Source organism: Balaenoptera physalus (assembly GCF_965194825.1).
Source record: "Balaenoptera physalus genome assembly, chromosome: 1".
Lineage (NCBI taxonomy): Eukaryota > Metazoa > Chordata > Mammalia > Artiodactyla > Balaenopteridae > Balaenoptera > Balaenoptera physalus.
The window spans coordinates 90,140,453-90,154,150 of record NC_138882.1 but is presented as its reverse complement, the minus strand read 5'-3'; the positions used below and the strand labels follow the sequence as shown (position 1 = coordinate 90,154,150).

General features: G+C 38.7%; 1 protein-coding gene across 1 annotated transcript in view; it reads left to right on the top strand.

Annotated features, from left to right (window-relative positions):
* Positions 1 to 13,698, top strand: part of LOC309659347 (flavin-containing monooxygenase 5-like) — a 108,970-nt gene that overhangs the window by 21,812 nt on the left and 73,460 nt on the right. The window contains exons 4-8 of the mRNA XM_082459041.1: positions 70 to 152; positions 487 to 580; positions 899 to 985; positions 1,126 to 1,268; positions 2,292 to 10,544. The gene's annotated coding sequence lies outside the window, so the exon portion shown is untranslated. The remainder of the gene's footprint in view (positions 1 to 69; positions 153 to 486; positions 581 to 898; positions 986 to 1,125; positions 1,269 to 2,291; positions 10,545 to 13,698) is intronic.

Sequence of the window (13,698 nt, the reverse complement as noted above, 5' to 3'; positions counted from 1 at the left end):
GTGCACGTCCTTCCTACTTCAATCTCGTGGTATCCCAGGGACCGTGTTTTTCCTTTCCTCACCATACAGAATACAAGAAATGACGATTCTGAAAAAGAAGCTGATGACCAGAATAAGGGATAGGAAGATGACCTGTTTGCTTGAAGAGCGAGGTTGGTTTGTTCGTTTGTCTTCTCTTCCTGGGTGAGACTGGGTTAGACCTGAGGGCGGGGCGAGGGGAGGCTGAAGAAGGCAGCCAACTTGTGTTTTCAGACCAGAGAGCAAGGAGCGGAGTAACTTGATCCTTGAGGGTGCCTTTGGCTTAAGGGGGAAGCTGACTCTTCCGGAGAATCCTGGAGCCGACAACAAAGGAACTCAGCACCCAGCTAACTTCCAGGAAGAAGCTTCCTTTCCTCCCCCTGCTTTTCCCCTTTCCCCTCCTTTCTCTCTCTGCAGCCATCAGAAATAAACTCTGGCTCATTTCATCTGAAATATGCTTTATTCCAGGGAGAGTAATAGCTCAGAGAATCTCTGAAAAAGATCTCTAGAAAAATCTCTAGAAAAGACAAGGAAACAGATTATCCCCTAGAGCCTCCAGAAGGTAAGGCAGCCCTATTGACCCCTTGATTTTAGTCCAGTGAGACCTTTGTTGGACTCCTAACCTACAGAACTGTAATATAATAAATGTGTGTTCTTTTAAGCCACTAAACTCATGGTCACTTATTACGGCAGACATAGAACACCAATTCACTAAGTGTCTAGCACATTCACCTTAGCAGTAATAAGATGGGGGACCTAATGAACCCTATATAAATCTGCAGGTTGTCTGTCTGTCCTAGGTTGACAGGTCAAGAGATATTGGTACATGTTTAAAGCATTACATTAGGTATCTTTTTTCCTTTCCGTTTTTTCCCTAAAGGACTCTCGCCCTATTTCCAGCACGGGTGTACCCAACATGGTTCTCACTGGAATTACAGCAAATTGGAAGACAGTGGTGGTGACACAGGTTGATTTCATTTGCTTTTAAGAATGGGTTCTAACACGTAGAGGGAAAGAATATAATTTATGGAAAGTTAAATACCGTAGAATCCTCCATTCCAAAGATACATTTTTTGCAACTTTTTTTTTTTTTCTTCTTTTTTTTAGGGTGAAGAACTACTTTTCAGAGGGTGAAACACAAGACTGGCTTTTAGGAATTTTCCCCCAAAGTAATTTGTGACTGGATCCTGTTGCCGAAACTTGGCCTCTGTTCACCGGTGCCGAAGAGGAACGCGGAGACAGAGTTTTGGGTGAAGTAGAAAAGAGTAGCTTTTATTGCTTTGCCAGGCAGAGGGGGCCACGGCGGGCTAATGCCCTCAAGACTGTGTGACCCACCCTGGAGGGCGTAGTGAGGAGTCTTACAGTGTCCGAGGAGCAGGGCGTGATCAGCTCGCGGACAGTTCTCAGACTGGCTGGCATCAAGGGGAAGTTTCAAGCGTCATCAACTTTCTGGTTTCAGCCAGTCCAGGGTCTATGTGCCTGTGGGCAGCACTTTCCATCTGGAGGGGGTCTGCTCCCTGTAAAACCACTTAGGAGTGTGTGTCAGGCCTTTATCTGTAGCTTCAGTGAACTGGAAGTTCGGTGATTCCGCCATGTGGCGGATTTAGAGTCTAAATTGTTGCCCGTTCCCCAGCCCAACAGCTGTTCTTTGTTTCTACACCTTCACATTCCCTATCATTAAGTCTTTATTACTTCAAAAGACAAGGACACGGGGGGCTCGTACACGGTTTCAACCCTGACCAGGTCTGAGACTTACACGATGCATATGCTGTTGTTTTCATAAACGTTAACGTCCATAAAATGAAGTTCTTAAAAGCATTATTTGAGTTCTCCATTGATTACTGGTTATATCATCAATACCTTCCAGCGCTGGCAGCACAGGGAGGAAGGAAGAATTGCTGGGATGCTTGCATCACCACAGGGCAAGAGGTCCTCAAAGTTTACTGCTTTATCTTTAAGTAATACTTCATAGTTCGGCTGACTTTTCATCCATTCTGCTGATGCTGCCAGTGAGTTCCTCTGTAGTGACAGCCAAAGGCACTTACGGAAAATACTTAAACAACCAAGTGTAAAAGCAGAAGTCGAGGTCACTTCATCTGCTACGGATGTGGGGCATGTGTCTACCTCAGGCCTGAGTCTTTTGATGGGTCTTTTGGTAACTGGTGGCGGCGGTGGTGACAAGGTTTGAGTTGTTTTATTTTTTATTTTATTTTTTATCTTTATTTTATTTATTTATTTTTTTGGCCACGCCGGCGGGGCCTGCGGGATCTTAGTTCCCCGACCACGGATCGAACCCGTGCCCCCTGCAGTGGAAGCTCACAGTCTAAACCCTGCACCGCCAGGGAAGTCCGTGAGTTTTTTTGTTCATGTTGTTGTTTGTTTTAATTTTTCAACTGTTACTAGGAAATAATTGTGGAGCAAGTGCTTGGTTTTAATGCTGGAAAGCAAAAGAACGTAACTAAGGACTTTTCCCAAGGAATGCTTTGAGATCTTTATGTCAATTTGTGGTGTGACTTATCCACTTTTTCAATTAAGGATTCTTAATTAAAGGAAAACAAGCTTATTTATAGGTTCGAATCAGTCTTACAGAACAACAGGTTTTCAACTGGGATCCGCAGCCCACCCGCATCTGAAACATGTGGTTTGTGTGTACGTGAAAAATGCCGACTCTAGGGCCCCACACCAACGAAACCTCTGGGGGTTGGAGCCCAGGAAGGAGCTTCTGTAATCTCCACAGCTGATTCTGAGGCACTCTAATTGTAAGAACTGCCCTTTAATATTTGTAGATAAGGGGATTGTTACAAAATGACAAGAGGGTAAATAATCATTCTTTTAAAGTTAGGCTTCAAGCGTTGGACAGCGAGGTGAGCTCTTCCTGACAGTTTGTCTTTCCTATTCTTCCCCACTCAGCCTAGGGACGCGTGCAGAAATTAGAAACAAAGTAGGGGAAGAAAACCTTATTTCTTTACACACATTTTGCTTTAATAGCCACCGAAAAGATTGTTTCATTTCCTCTCACTGACCCTGTCCACCAGTTATGTTGGCCTTTAACGTATCGCTATAGCAGCATGTATAAATATATATCATACATTTATTCACACATACAGACATTCGAAAGCACTGTGAAGACACAGACTAGGCTTTGGCACAACTGGGGGCCGCTCACGTGTCACTTAAAAATGATCACTGGTTCATTTACACAAGACTTTCAACAGGCTTGGTGTGGCCAGTGGCCCCCAAGTCCCAGAGAGAAGTTAGGATGACAAAATCGGACAGTGTATTTAGAGTGAGGTCAGTACACTTCTTGGAGATCATAAAAGCATAGAAATAGGAGGTCTAGGCTAAGCACGAGACGGCATCTGGGGATCACTGCTCTCACCACGTGGATTCAAAGAACTCAGGTGCTGCAGTGTAGACCGACACCCAGCCTGACTGTGACCCAGCCGCGCTGGCCCCGGGTCAGGTCGTCGGGCCCCTGCCGACACTGTCCTGCGGGGCACCGCTGCTCAGTCCTGAGCTTTTCGATCTGCCGTGGAGCTCCAGCGTGGGGACCACATGCTCCATTGCTAGGAAGCAGGTCCCGTTTCCCCCGAGTTGACCCTCGGAGGATGAGGCGAGAAATGTGCTGTTGCTGGTTCCCAAGCCCCTGGGGCGTTCAGAAGCAGCGCCACAAGGTCCTCTACCAACGATGCCTGTTTTGCTTAGTGCTGGGCCCGGTGGACCTTGGCTGGTTGTTCCTCAACAACTGCAGGAGAGGCCCTCTGCCTTTCGCCCTGCCCCACCAGGCCACATCTCTGACTCCTTCCAGACCCTCCAGCAGGTGTGGAGGAGTGGGACCCAGATCCTCCTCAGCAGACAGGGAGCTGTGAAGAAGGGGGGCAGGCCCATCCTTCTTGCAGTTTTAAGGACCTTTGGTGGCTTTGCTTCTTGCATGGCTCCTGGAAGGCAAGGGTCACAGGACTGGAGTGCATGGCAGAGCTCTTAGTGGTTTCACCTGGAGGCCAAAATACCACAATCAAAGTAAGAGTCCATTATCAGGCCCTGCTGGTGGCTAACTGAGGCTGGAGAGAGTGCTGAGTGGTGACAGAAGCCGGGAGCACGCTGAGAGCCTGTCACGAGGATGAGCTGAGGGGACGCGCTGAGGTCTGGAGGAGCAACTGGGGCCACCAGGTTAGAGGAAAAGCTTCCCACCACCTCCCGTGGTCATATCTCTGCTCAAAGCCACTGCACACCAGGTGGCCAGATCCTACCACTCCCTCTTCAGGGGCCAGTTCACTCTCCAATTCACTTTGGAGCAAAAGGATGGCTTTTGTGATTTCCCAGGAAAAGAAGTGCTTAGTATGAAACATGCACACGCAGACATGGTCTTTTGTAGGAAGGAGAGAACGTTTTCTATTGTGAAAATAGCTATTGGAGTTTTGGGTTTATTTTGCTCAAGAGTTCATTGAGAGTCTTCATTCTGTGTGTTTATACTTTTCCAAAAAGTTAGAAAATGTTGAGCCTTTATTTCTTCAAATATTTTTCTACCCCAGTCTCTCATCTCTTTTTGAGACAACAATTTCGGATATACTATATTACTTACCATCATCCCACAAGTCACTAAAACTTTTTTTTTCAGTCTTTTTTTCTCTTTGATTCATTTTGGATAAATTCTTTTTCTATGTCTTCAAGTTTAATGAAAATTTCTTCTGCAGTCTCTAATCTGCTATTAACCATATCCAGTAATATTTCTATTTCTGATATTTTGTTATCTCAAGGAGTTCCATTTATACTTATATCTTCCATTTCTCTCCTTCTTATGCTCATATTTCTTTTCATTTTTGAACATATAAGCATAATTATAATATATGTTTTAATATTTTTGCCTAACTCCATCATCTCTTTCATTTCTGAGTTTGTTTCTATTGTCTGATTTTTCTCCTGGTTATGGGTCATATTTTCCTGTCCTATGTATAATACTTTTTATTAGAAGCTGGACATTGTGAATTATACATTGTTGGTTACTGAATTTTGTTTTTAAAGACTGTTGAACTTTATTTTCCCCAGAAGTTAAGTTACTTGTGTTCAGTATGATTCTTTTGAGGCTTGTTTTAAAATTCATTCAGGGCAAGTCTATAGTAGTCTTTGCTCGAGGGCTGACTTGGACCCACTTCTAAGGCATGGCCTTTTTGATGTCTCTATTGGGTGCCCTGTATACTCAGTGAGATTTCTCCATTTTTCCACTCTGGCTGTAATGATCTCCAGCACAGTGTGATCTCTAGGAATTATTTGTCTTCTTCCTAGTCACTGTTCTTTGCCTGGAATCTGTTCTTTCCCAGCCTCATGGAGGTTTACCCTACCGTACACAGATTTATATTCAACTATTGATTCATGGGGCGCATTATGTATATTTCAGTAATTTTCTGTGTGTCTCCCTCCTCATTTACTCTGTGCAAAAATTCAAGATTTCTTGAATTGTGTTTATTTTCTTTAACTCAGCAAGTTTCCCGCACTTTTTTGTTGTTGTTGTCGTCGTTCCTTCCCTGTGCCATATTCCAGAAATTGTCTGCAAGAAGAAAGCTTAGGTGTGGTAGGATTCACCTTGTTTGTTTTCTTTTAGGGGTCACAGTTCAGAGCTTCCTATTGTCCAATGTCTGAAGACTTTTTTTCTATATTTTGTCCAGTTTTTTTTAAAAGAGTCACAAATTTATTTATTTATTTATTTATGGCTGCATTGGGTCTTTGTTGTTGCGCGTGGGCTTTCTCTAGTTGTGGCGAGCAGGGGCCACTCTTCGTTGTGGTGCGCGGGTTTCTCATTGCAGTGGCTTCTCTTTGTTGTGGAGCATGGCCTCTAGGTGCACGGGCTTCAGTAGTTCTGGCATGAGGGCTCAGTAGTTGTGGCTTGTGGGCTCTAGAGCACAGGCTCAGTAGTTGTGGCGCATGGGCTTAGCTGCTCCGTGGCATGTGGGATCTTCCTGGACTAGGGCTCAAACCCGTGTCCCTTGCATTGGCAGGCGGATTCTTAACCACTGTGCCACCAGGGAAGCCCCTCTCTTGTCTCCTTAAACTAGCTTGTGTTCATCTGCCTTAGGTGATGGAGGATTCACAAGTAGAAAGCATGAGCCTCTGTTCCTGTGGCTCAGTGAGGCAGGGTGTTGTCTGGTTCCAGTGGAATTACAATGAAGAAGCCTCTCTATCCTCCTTTCCTTAAGCTTTCCCAGTCTTGGGTGTGGAAAGAACTCAGTTGCTCCAGTTCAGCAACCCCTCAGCTCATTCTGCTTCACTAGTTGAACCAGCTTTTAAAAATTTTACAGCTGCATATTACTCCATTGTGTGGTTGTGCCATAATTTTCCAGCCCGTATCCTAGGTATGAATATTTAGGTAGCTTCAGTATTTTGCAATTAAAAATAATGCTCAAAAAGATCATGTGTATTTATCTTTTCTTAGTAGACATAGATCTTCAGGGTAAATTTATATAAGTGGGATTAATGGGTCAAAGAGTAAATGAATATGTAGTTTTGTTAGCTATTCCCCTATAGGGGAATTTGTATTCCCACTAGCAATATAATAATAGTGCCTATTTAGTTATACCTCTCTAAAAAAGCTTTTTGTCAAACATTTGAATTTTTGCCAATCTGATAAATGAGAAATGACTTATAAGCGGAGTTTTGAGTTTCACTAGTCATAAATGAAGTATAATAAAATTCTGGTTAATTGTCTGCTCATATCTTTTGTCCATTTTTTGTCATTTCTACCCTGATTTTTAAAAATTTATTTATTTAATTTATTTTTGACTGCATTGGGTCTTCGTTGCTGCATGCAGGCTTTCTCTAGTTGCAGTAAGTGAGGGCTACTCTTCATTGCGGTGTGCGGGCTTCTCATTGCAGTGGCTTCTCTTGTTGCGGAGCATGGGCTCTAGGCACACATGCTTCAGTAGTTGTGGTATGTGAGCTCAGTAGTTGTGGCTCGCAGGCTTTAGAGCGCAGGCTCAGTAGCTGTGGTGCACGGGCTTATTTGCTCCGCGGGATGTGGGATCTTACCGGACCAGGGATCGAACCCGTGTCCCCTGCATTGGCAGGTGGATTCTTAACCACTACACCACCAGGGAAGTCCCCAGGGGTATGTTAAAGTTTTCCTTGTATAGGTTTTACTCATTTCATGTTGATTTTATTCTTGAATATTTTATTTTTATTGTTGCAATTTTATTTTATTTTTTATTAAAGTATAGTTGATTACAATATTGTGTTAGTTTCAGGTTAGAGCAAAGTGATTCAGTTATATATATATATATATATATATATATATATATATATATATTATTTTTCAAATAATTTTCCATCATAGGTTATTACAGCATATTGGATATTGTTCCCTGTGCTATACAATAAATCCTTGTTGCTTATCTACTTTATGTATAGTAGTTTTTATATGTTAATCCCATACTCCTAATTTATCTCTCCCCTCTCTCCCTTTCCCCTTTAGTAACCATGTTTGTTTCCTGTCTGTAACTCCGCTTCTCTTTTGTATATAGATTCATTTGTATTAGTTTTTACATATAAATATTTTTCCACATATAAGTGATATCATATAATATTTGTCTTTCTGTGTCTGACTTACTTCATTTAGTAGGATAGTCTCTAGGTCCATCTCTGTTCCTGCAAATGGTAATATTTCATTCTTTTTTATGGCTGAGTAATATTACATTGTGTGATATATATATTACATCTTCCTGAACGACTCATCTGTTGATGGGCACTTGGGTTTTTTTCCATGTATTGGCTATTGTAAATAGTGCCTCAGTGAACACTGGGATGTGTGTATCTTTTCAAATTAGAGTTTTCATCTTTTCTGTATCTATGCCCAGGAGTGGGATTGCTGGATCATATGGTAACTCTATTTTTAGTTTGTAAGGAATCTCCATGCTGTTTTCCATAGTGGCTGCACCAAGTTACATTCCCACCAGCACTGTAGGGGGGTTCTCTTTTCTCCACATCCTCTCCAGCATTTATTATTTGTAAACTTTTTGATGATGGCTATTCTGACTGGTGTGAGGAGATAACTCATTGTAGTTTTGATTTGCGTTTCTCTAATTTAGTGATGTCGAGAATCTTTTCATGTACCTGTTGGCCATCTGTTGTATTCTTTGGAGAAATGTCTATTTAGGTCTTCTGCTCATTTTTTGATTGAATTGTTTGTTTTTGATATTGAGTTGTATGAGCTGTTTGTATATTTTGGAAATTAAGCCCTTGTCAGTCACATCGTTTGCAAATATTTTCTCCCAGTCCATAGGTTATCCTTTTGTTTTGTTTATGGTTTCCTTTGCTGTGCAAAAGCTTTTAAGTTTGATTAGGTCCACTTGTTTATATTTGCTTTTATTTCTATTGCCTTGGTAGACTGACCTAAGAAAACTTTGGTACAATTTATGCCCTATAGTGTTTTGCATGTGTTCTTTTCTAAGAGTGTTATGGTGTCATGTCTTATGTATAAGTCTTTAAGCCATTTTGAGTTTATTTTTGTGTGTGGCATGAGGGTGTGTTCTAACTTCATTGATTTACATGAGGCTGTCCAGCTTTCCCAACATCACTTGCTGAAGAGATTTTCATTTCCGCATTGTATAGTCTTGCCTCCTTTGTCAAAGATTAATTGACCGTAGGTGTGTGGGTTTATTTCTGGGCTCTCTGTTCTGTCGCATTGATTTATATGTCTGTTTTTGTGCCAAAACCATGCTGTTTTGATTACTGTAGCTTTGTGGTATGTCTGAAGTCTGGGTGGGTTATGCCTCTAGCTTTGTTCCTTTTCCTCAGGATTGCTTTGGCAATTCTGGGTCTTTTATGTTTCCATATAAATTTTAGGATTATTTGTTCTAGTTCTGCAAAAAATGTCATGGGTATTTTGATAGGGATTGCATTAAATCTGTAGATTGCTTTGGGTAGTATGGCCATTTTACAATATTAATTCTTCTAATCCAAGAGCATGGGATATGTTTCCATTTCTTTGAATCATATTCAATTTCCTTTATCAGTGTTTTGTAGTTTCTAGTATATAGGTTTATTTTCATTGGAATTTTAAATGTGTTCTTCTTCCTTGATGTTTTCTAATTATATATCATTTGTATATATGAAGACTGTTGAATTTGTATGTTAAAATTTTATATATTGCTACTTTACTGAGGGTTTTTATTTTTTTAATTGCCTGAGTTTATAATTGATTATTTAGTTAAACTCTCATATCACCTTTTAACATAGATAGTCTTACATCATCTTTCCAATTCTTATATCTCTGTTTTCTCTTTCTAGTTACATTGGCTAAAACCTCCAGGACAATGTTAAATAGTAGAGGAGATAATAGGTATCTTTCTTGGTTCTTGACCTTATTAGAAATGGCTTTAGTGTTTTCCCATTTAGTAAAATATTGGCTGTAGGAGTAAGGTGTATATATTTTATCATGTTTAGGCTGTATCCATCAATTCCTAATTTGAGTATTTTAAAAAATCAGAATGATTAGTGAAGTTTGTTAAAGACTTTTGTGGCATCTATGGTGATAATCTCATCCTTTTTTCTCCCTTCGATATGTTAGTACAGAGAAAATTACCTCAATTTATGCTATATATATAATTTGGTATAGTTAATCTTATTTCATGTGACTTAAGTTTCTCTTTTCTTTTTTTAAATTTTGGCTTTATTGAAGCATAATTGACACATAAATCTATGATATATATCTAGATAGAGAGATATAGCAAGAGAAACCATTTAAAACTATAGTTGTAAGTACAAAACAGTTAATGACAGTTATATTTTTCTTATACCTTTTATCGGTGTGATGTAATTTTCTTTGATGCTTTCTCTTGAACTTTATTTTGTTTAAAATTAACATTTGCCAATTCTGATTCTTGCTCTTAGTATTTCCTTGGCAAATAATAGTTCCTTGGCAAATTTCCATATATTATTATTTTATTATAAAAGGGAAGTAGTTTGCCATTTAATACAGTGTTGTTTGGCACCTGTGCAGTTCTTGCTGGGTGACAACCCAAATGTTAGTTGACTTATTTCCAAGTATGTGCAAACCATGTTATGATTCTGGGATCAAGTTTATGAGAGAGCTAGATATTTCATTTTCATCATACCTACTATCTCAATTGTTAAAATGAAATGGCTGTTTTCTCATTGTTTGTATTAGTTAATTTTTGATGTATAACAAACAACCAAACACTCTAAGTTTTCTACAGCAATAAGCATTTATTTCACTCGTGGATCTGCAAGTCCTCTGCTTTAGCTGAGGGAGCCCTGCCTCTCACTAAGTTCTGCAAGTCAGCCAGAGATAGCTTTGCTTCACATGTGTTCCACTAAGGTACAGGCTAACAGGATTACAGCTACTCATTGGAAGATCACATGGTGATAGCACAGGGCAAGAGGGCAACTATAAACAATTGAGGCCTCAAGACTGAGGCTCAGAATGGCAGACTATCACTTCTACCCACATTCCATTGATCCAAGCAGGTGATATAGCCACCCAAAGTCCAGGTGTGAGCATGTGGATACTGTAAAGGGTAAGTGTTAACACCAGTAATTTAGCCTACTACATTTACCATCTACCTTTGGTTCTATTTTTCGTCAGTGATTTTTTTTTCTTTGTTACATTTACTTATCTCTATATAGGACTACAAAAATAATTGTATATTCTATTTAACTCCCCATCACCCATCTATTGAGACAGCTAATATATTTAAGCTTATTCCAGGTGACTAACATTTATTCTCTTTTTTTTTCTTTTAAATTTTGGCTTTATTGAGGTATAATTAATATATAAAACTGTATGATATTTTAAGGGTATATTGTGATGATTTGATACATGCATACATTATGAAATGATTCCTTCCAAATTAACACAACCAATACCTCACATATTTATCTTTTTTTCTTCCTTTTGGTGAGAACATTTAAGTTCTACTCTCTTAGCAAATTTCGATTATATAATACAGTGTTATCAACTATAGTCACCATGTTTATATTAGATCTTCAGACCTTATTCATCTTGTAGCTGAAAGTTTGTACCCATTTACCAACCTCTCCCTATTTCTCCCAGCCTCCATCCCTGGCTTCCATTTTTCTACTCTCTGAGTTTGACTTTTTCTTTTAAGATTCCACATATAAGTGATACATGCAGTATTACTTTTTCTCTGTCAGGCTTATTTCACTTACCATAATGCCCTCACAGTCCATCCATGTTGTTGCAAATGTCAAGATTCCCATTTTTTCCTCTTTGATATTTTGTATTTGGAAATATAACCAGAAATGGATCACTGGGCCAAATGGTAATTTTGTTTTTAAGTTTTTGAGGAACCTCCATATTGTTTTCCACAGTGGCTGCACCAATTTACATTCCCACCAGCAGTGTACAAGGGTTCCCTGTTCTCCACACTCTCCAACACTTGTTATCTCTGTAGCCATTCTAACAGATGTGAGGTGTTATCTCATTGTGGTTTTGATTTGCATTTCCCTGATGATTAGTGATGTTGATCACTTTTGCATCAACCACTTAGCCATTTGTATGTCTTCTTTAGAAAACTGTCCATTCAGTTTCTCAGCCTACTTTTTAATTGTAGTGTTTGTGGTTCTTTGCTATTGAGTTGTATGAGTTTTTAAAATATTTTTTGGATATAAATCCCTCATCAGATATATGACTTGCAAAAACTTTCCCCTACTCTGTAGGTTCCTTTTCATTTTGTTGATGATTTCCTGTACAGAAGTTTTTAATTTCATATAGTCCCACTTATTTATTTTTGCTTTTGTTGCCTTTGTTTTTTGTGCCAAATCCAAAAAAAATCATTGCCAAGACTGATGTCAATGACCTTACCACCTATGTTTTCTAGGAGATTTATGATTTTAGGTCTTATTCAAGTCGTTAATCTATTTTGAATCAATTTTAGTATATGGTGTAAGATAGGGGTCCAGTTTCATTCTTTTGCATGTGACTGCCCAGTTTTCTCAGCACCATTTACTGAAGAGATTCTCCCTTCCCTTTGTATGTTTTGGGCTCCTTTGTTGTAAATTAATTGGCCATATACGTATTTCTGAGCTCTCTATTCTGTTCCATTGTCCTGTGCATCTGTTTTTATGTCAATCCCATACTCTTTTGATTACTATAGATTTGTAATATAGTTTGAAATCAGGAAGTGTGATGCTTCCAGCTTTGTTCTTATGATTGCTTTAGTTATTCAGTTATTTAGTTATTTGTGGTTCCATGCAAATTTAAGGATTATTTTTCTATTTCTGTGAAAAATGTCATTGGAATTTTCACACAGATTGCATTGAATCTGTAAATTGCTTTGGGTAATATAGTCATGGTAATAATATTAAATTTTCCAACCCATGAGCACAGAATATCTTCCCATTTATTTGTGTCTTCCTCAATTTCTTTCATCAATGTCTTATAGTTTTCACTGTACAGGTCTTTCACCTCCTTGGTTAAATTTATTCCCAGGTATTTTATTCTTTCTGATGCAATTGTAAATGGGTGTGTTTTCTTTATTTCTCTTTTCTGAGAGTTGTTATCAGTGTATAGAAATGCAATAGATTTTTGTATATTAATTTTTGTATCCTGCAACTTTACTTAATTTATTAGTTTTAACTGTGTTTTGGTGGAGTCTTTAGGGTTTTCTGTATATAAGATTATGTCATCTGCAAATAGAGACAGTTTTACTTTTTCTTTTCCAGTTTGGATGCCTTTTATTTCTTTTTCTTGCTTACACACTCTGGCAAAGACTTCCAATATTATGTTGAATAAAAGTGGCAAATTGGGCATCCTTGTCTAGCTCCTTACCTTAGTGGAAAAGCTTTCAGCTTTTAAACACTGAAATTGATGTTAGCTGTGGGCTTATCATATGTGGCTTTTTTATGTTGAGGTATGTTCCCCCATGCCCACTTTGTTGAGAGTTCTTATCATGAATAGATTTGAATTTTGTCACATGAATTTTCTGCGTCTATTGAGATGATCATATGGTTTTTACCCTTCATTTTGTTAATATGGTGTATCACATTGATTCAACATCTACAATTCAATTGTTCTTACATTCCCTGGGATAAATCCCACTTGATCATTGTGTAAGATTCTTTTAATGTATTATCGAATTTGTTTTGCTAATATTTCATTGAGGATTTTTGCACCTATGTTAATCAGGGATATTGGCCTATAATTTTCTTTCCTTGTGGTGTCCTTGTCTGGTTTTGGTATCGGGATAGTGCTGGCCTCATAAAATGAGTTTGAAAGTGTTCCCTTGTCTTCTATTTTTGGAAGAGTTTGAGAAAGATTGATGTTAATTTTTCTTTAAATGTTTGGTAGAATTTGCCAGTGAAGCTATCAGGTACTGGACTTTTGTTTGTTAGGAGGTTTTTAATTACTGATTCAATCCCCTTACCAGTAGTTGGTCTTATTTCTTCATAATTCAGTCTTGGTAGGTTATATACATTTCTAGGAATTTATCCATTTCTTCTAAGTTGTCCAATTTATTGACACGTAATTTTTCATAGTATTCTCTTATGATCCTTTGTATTTATGTGATTATCATTTGTAATATATCCTTGTTCTTTGTAATTGCACTTGAGTTCTCTTTTTTTGGTGAGTCTAAGTTTTTCTCTTTTGTTTATTTTTTTTTAAAAAAGCTCTTAGTTTCATTCATCTTTTTTATTTTCTTTTTAGTCTCT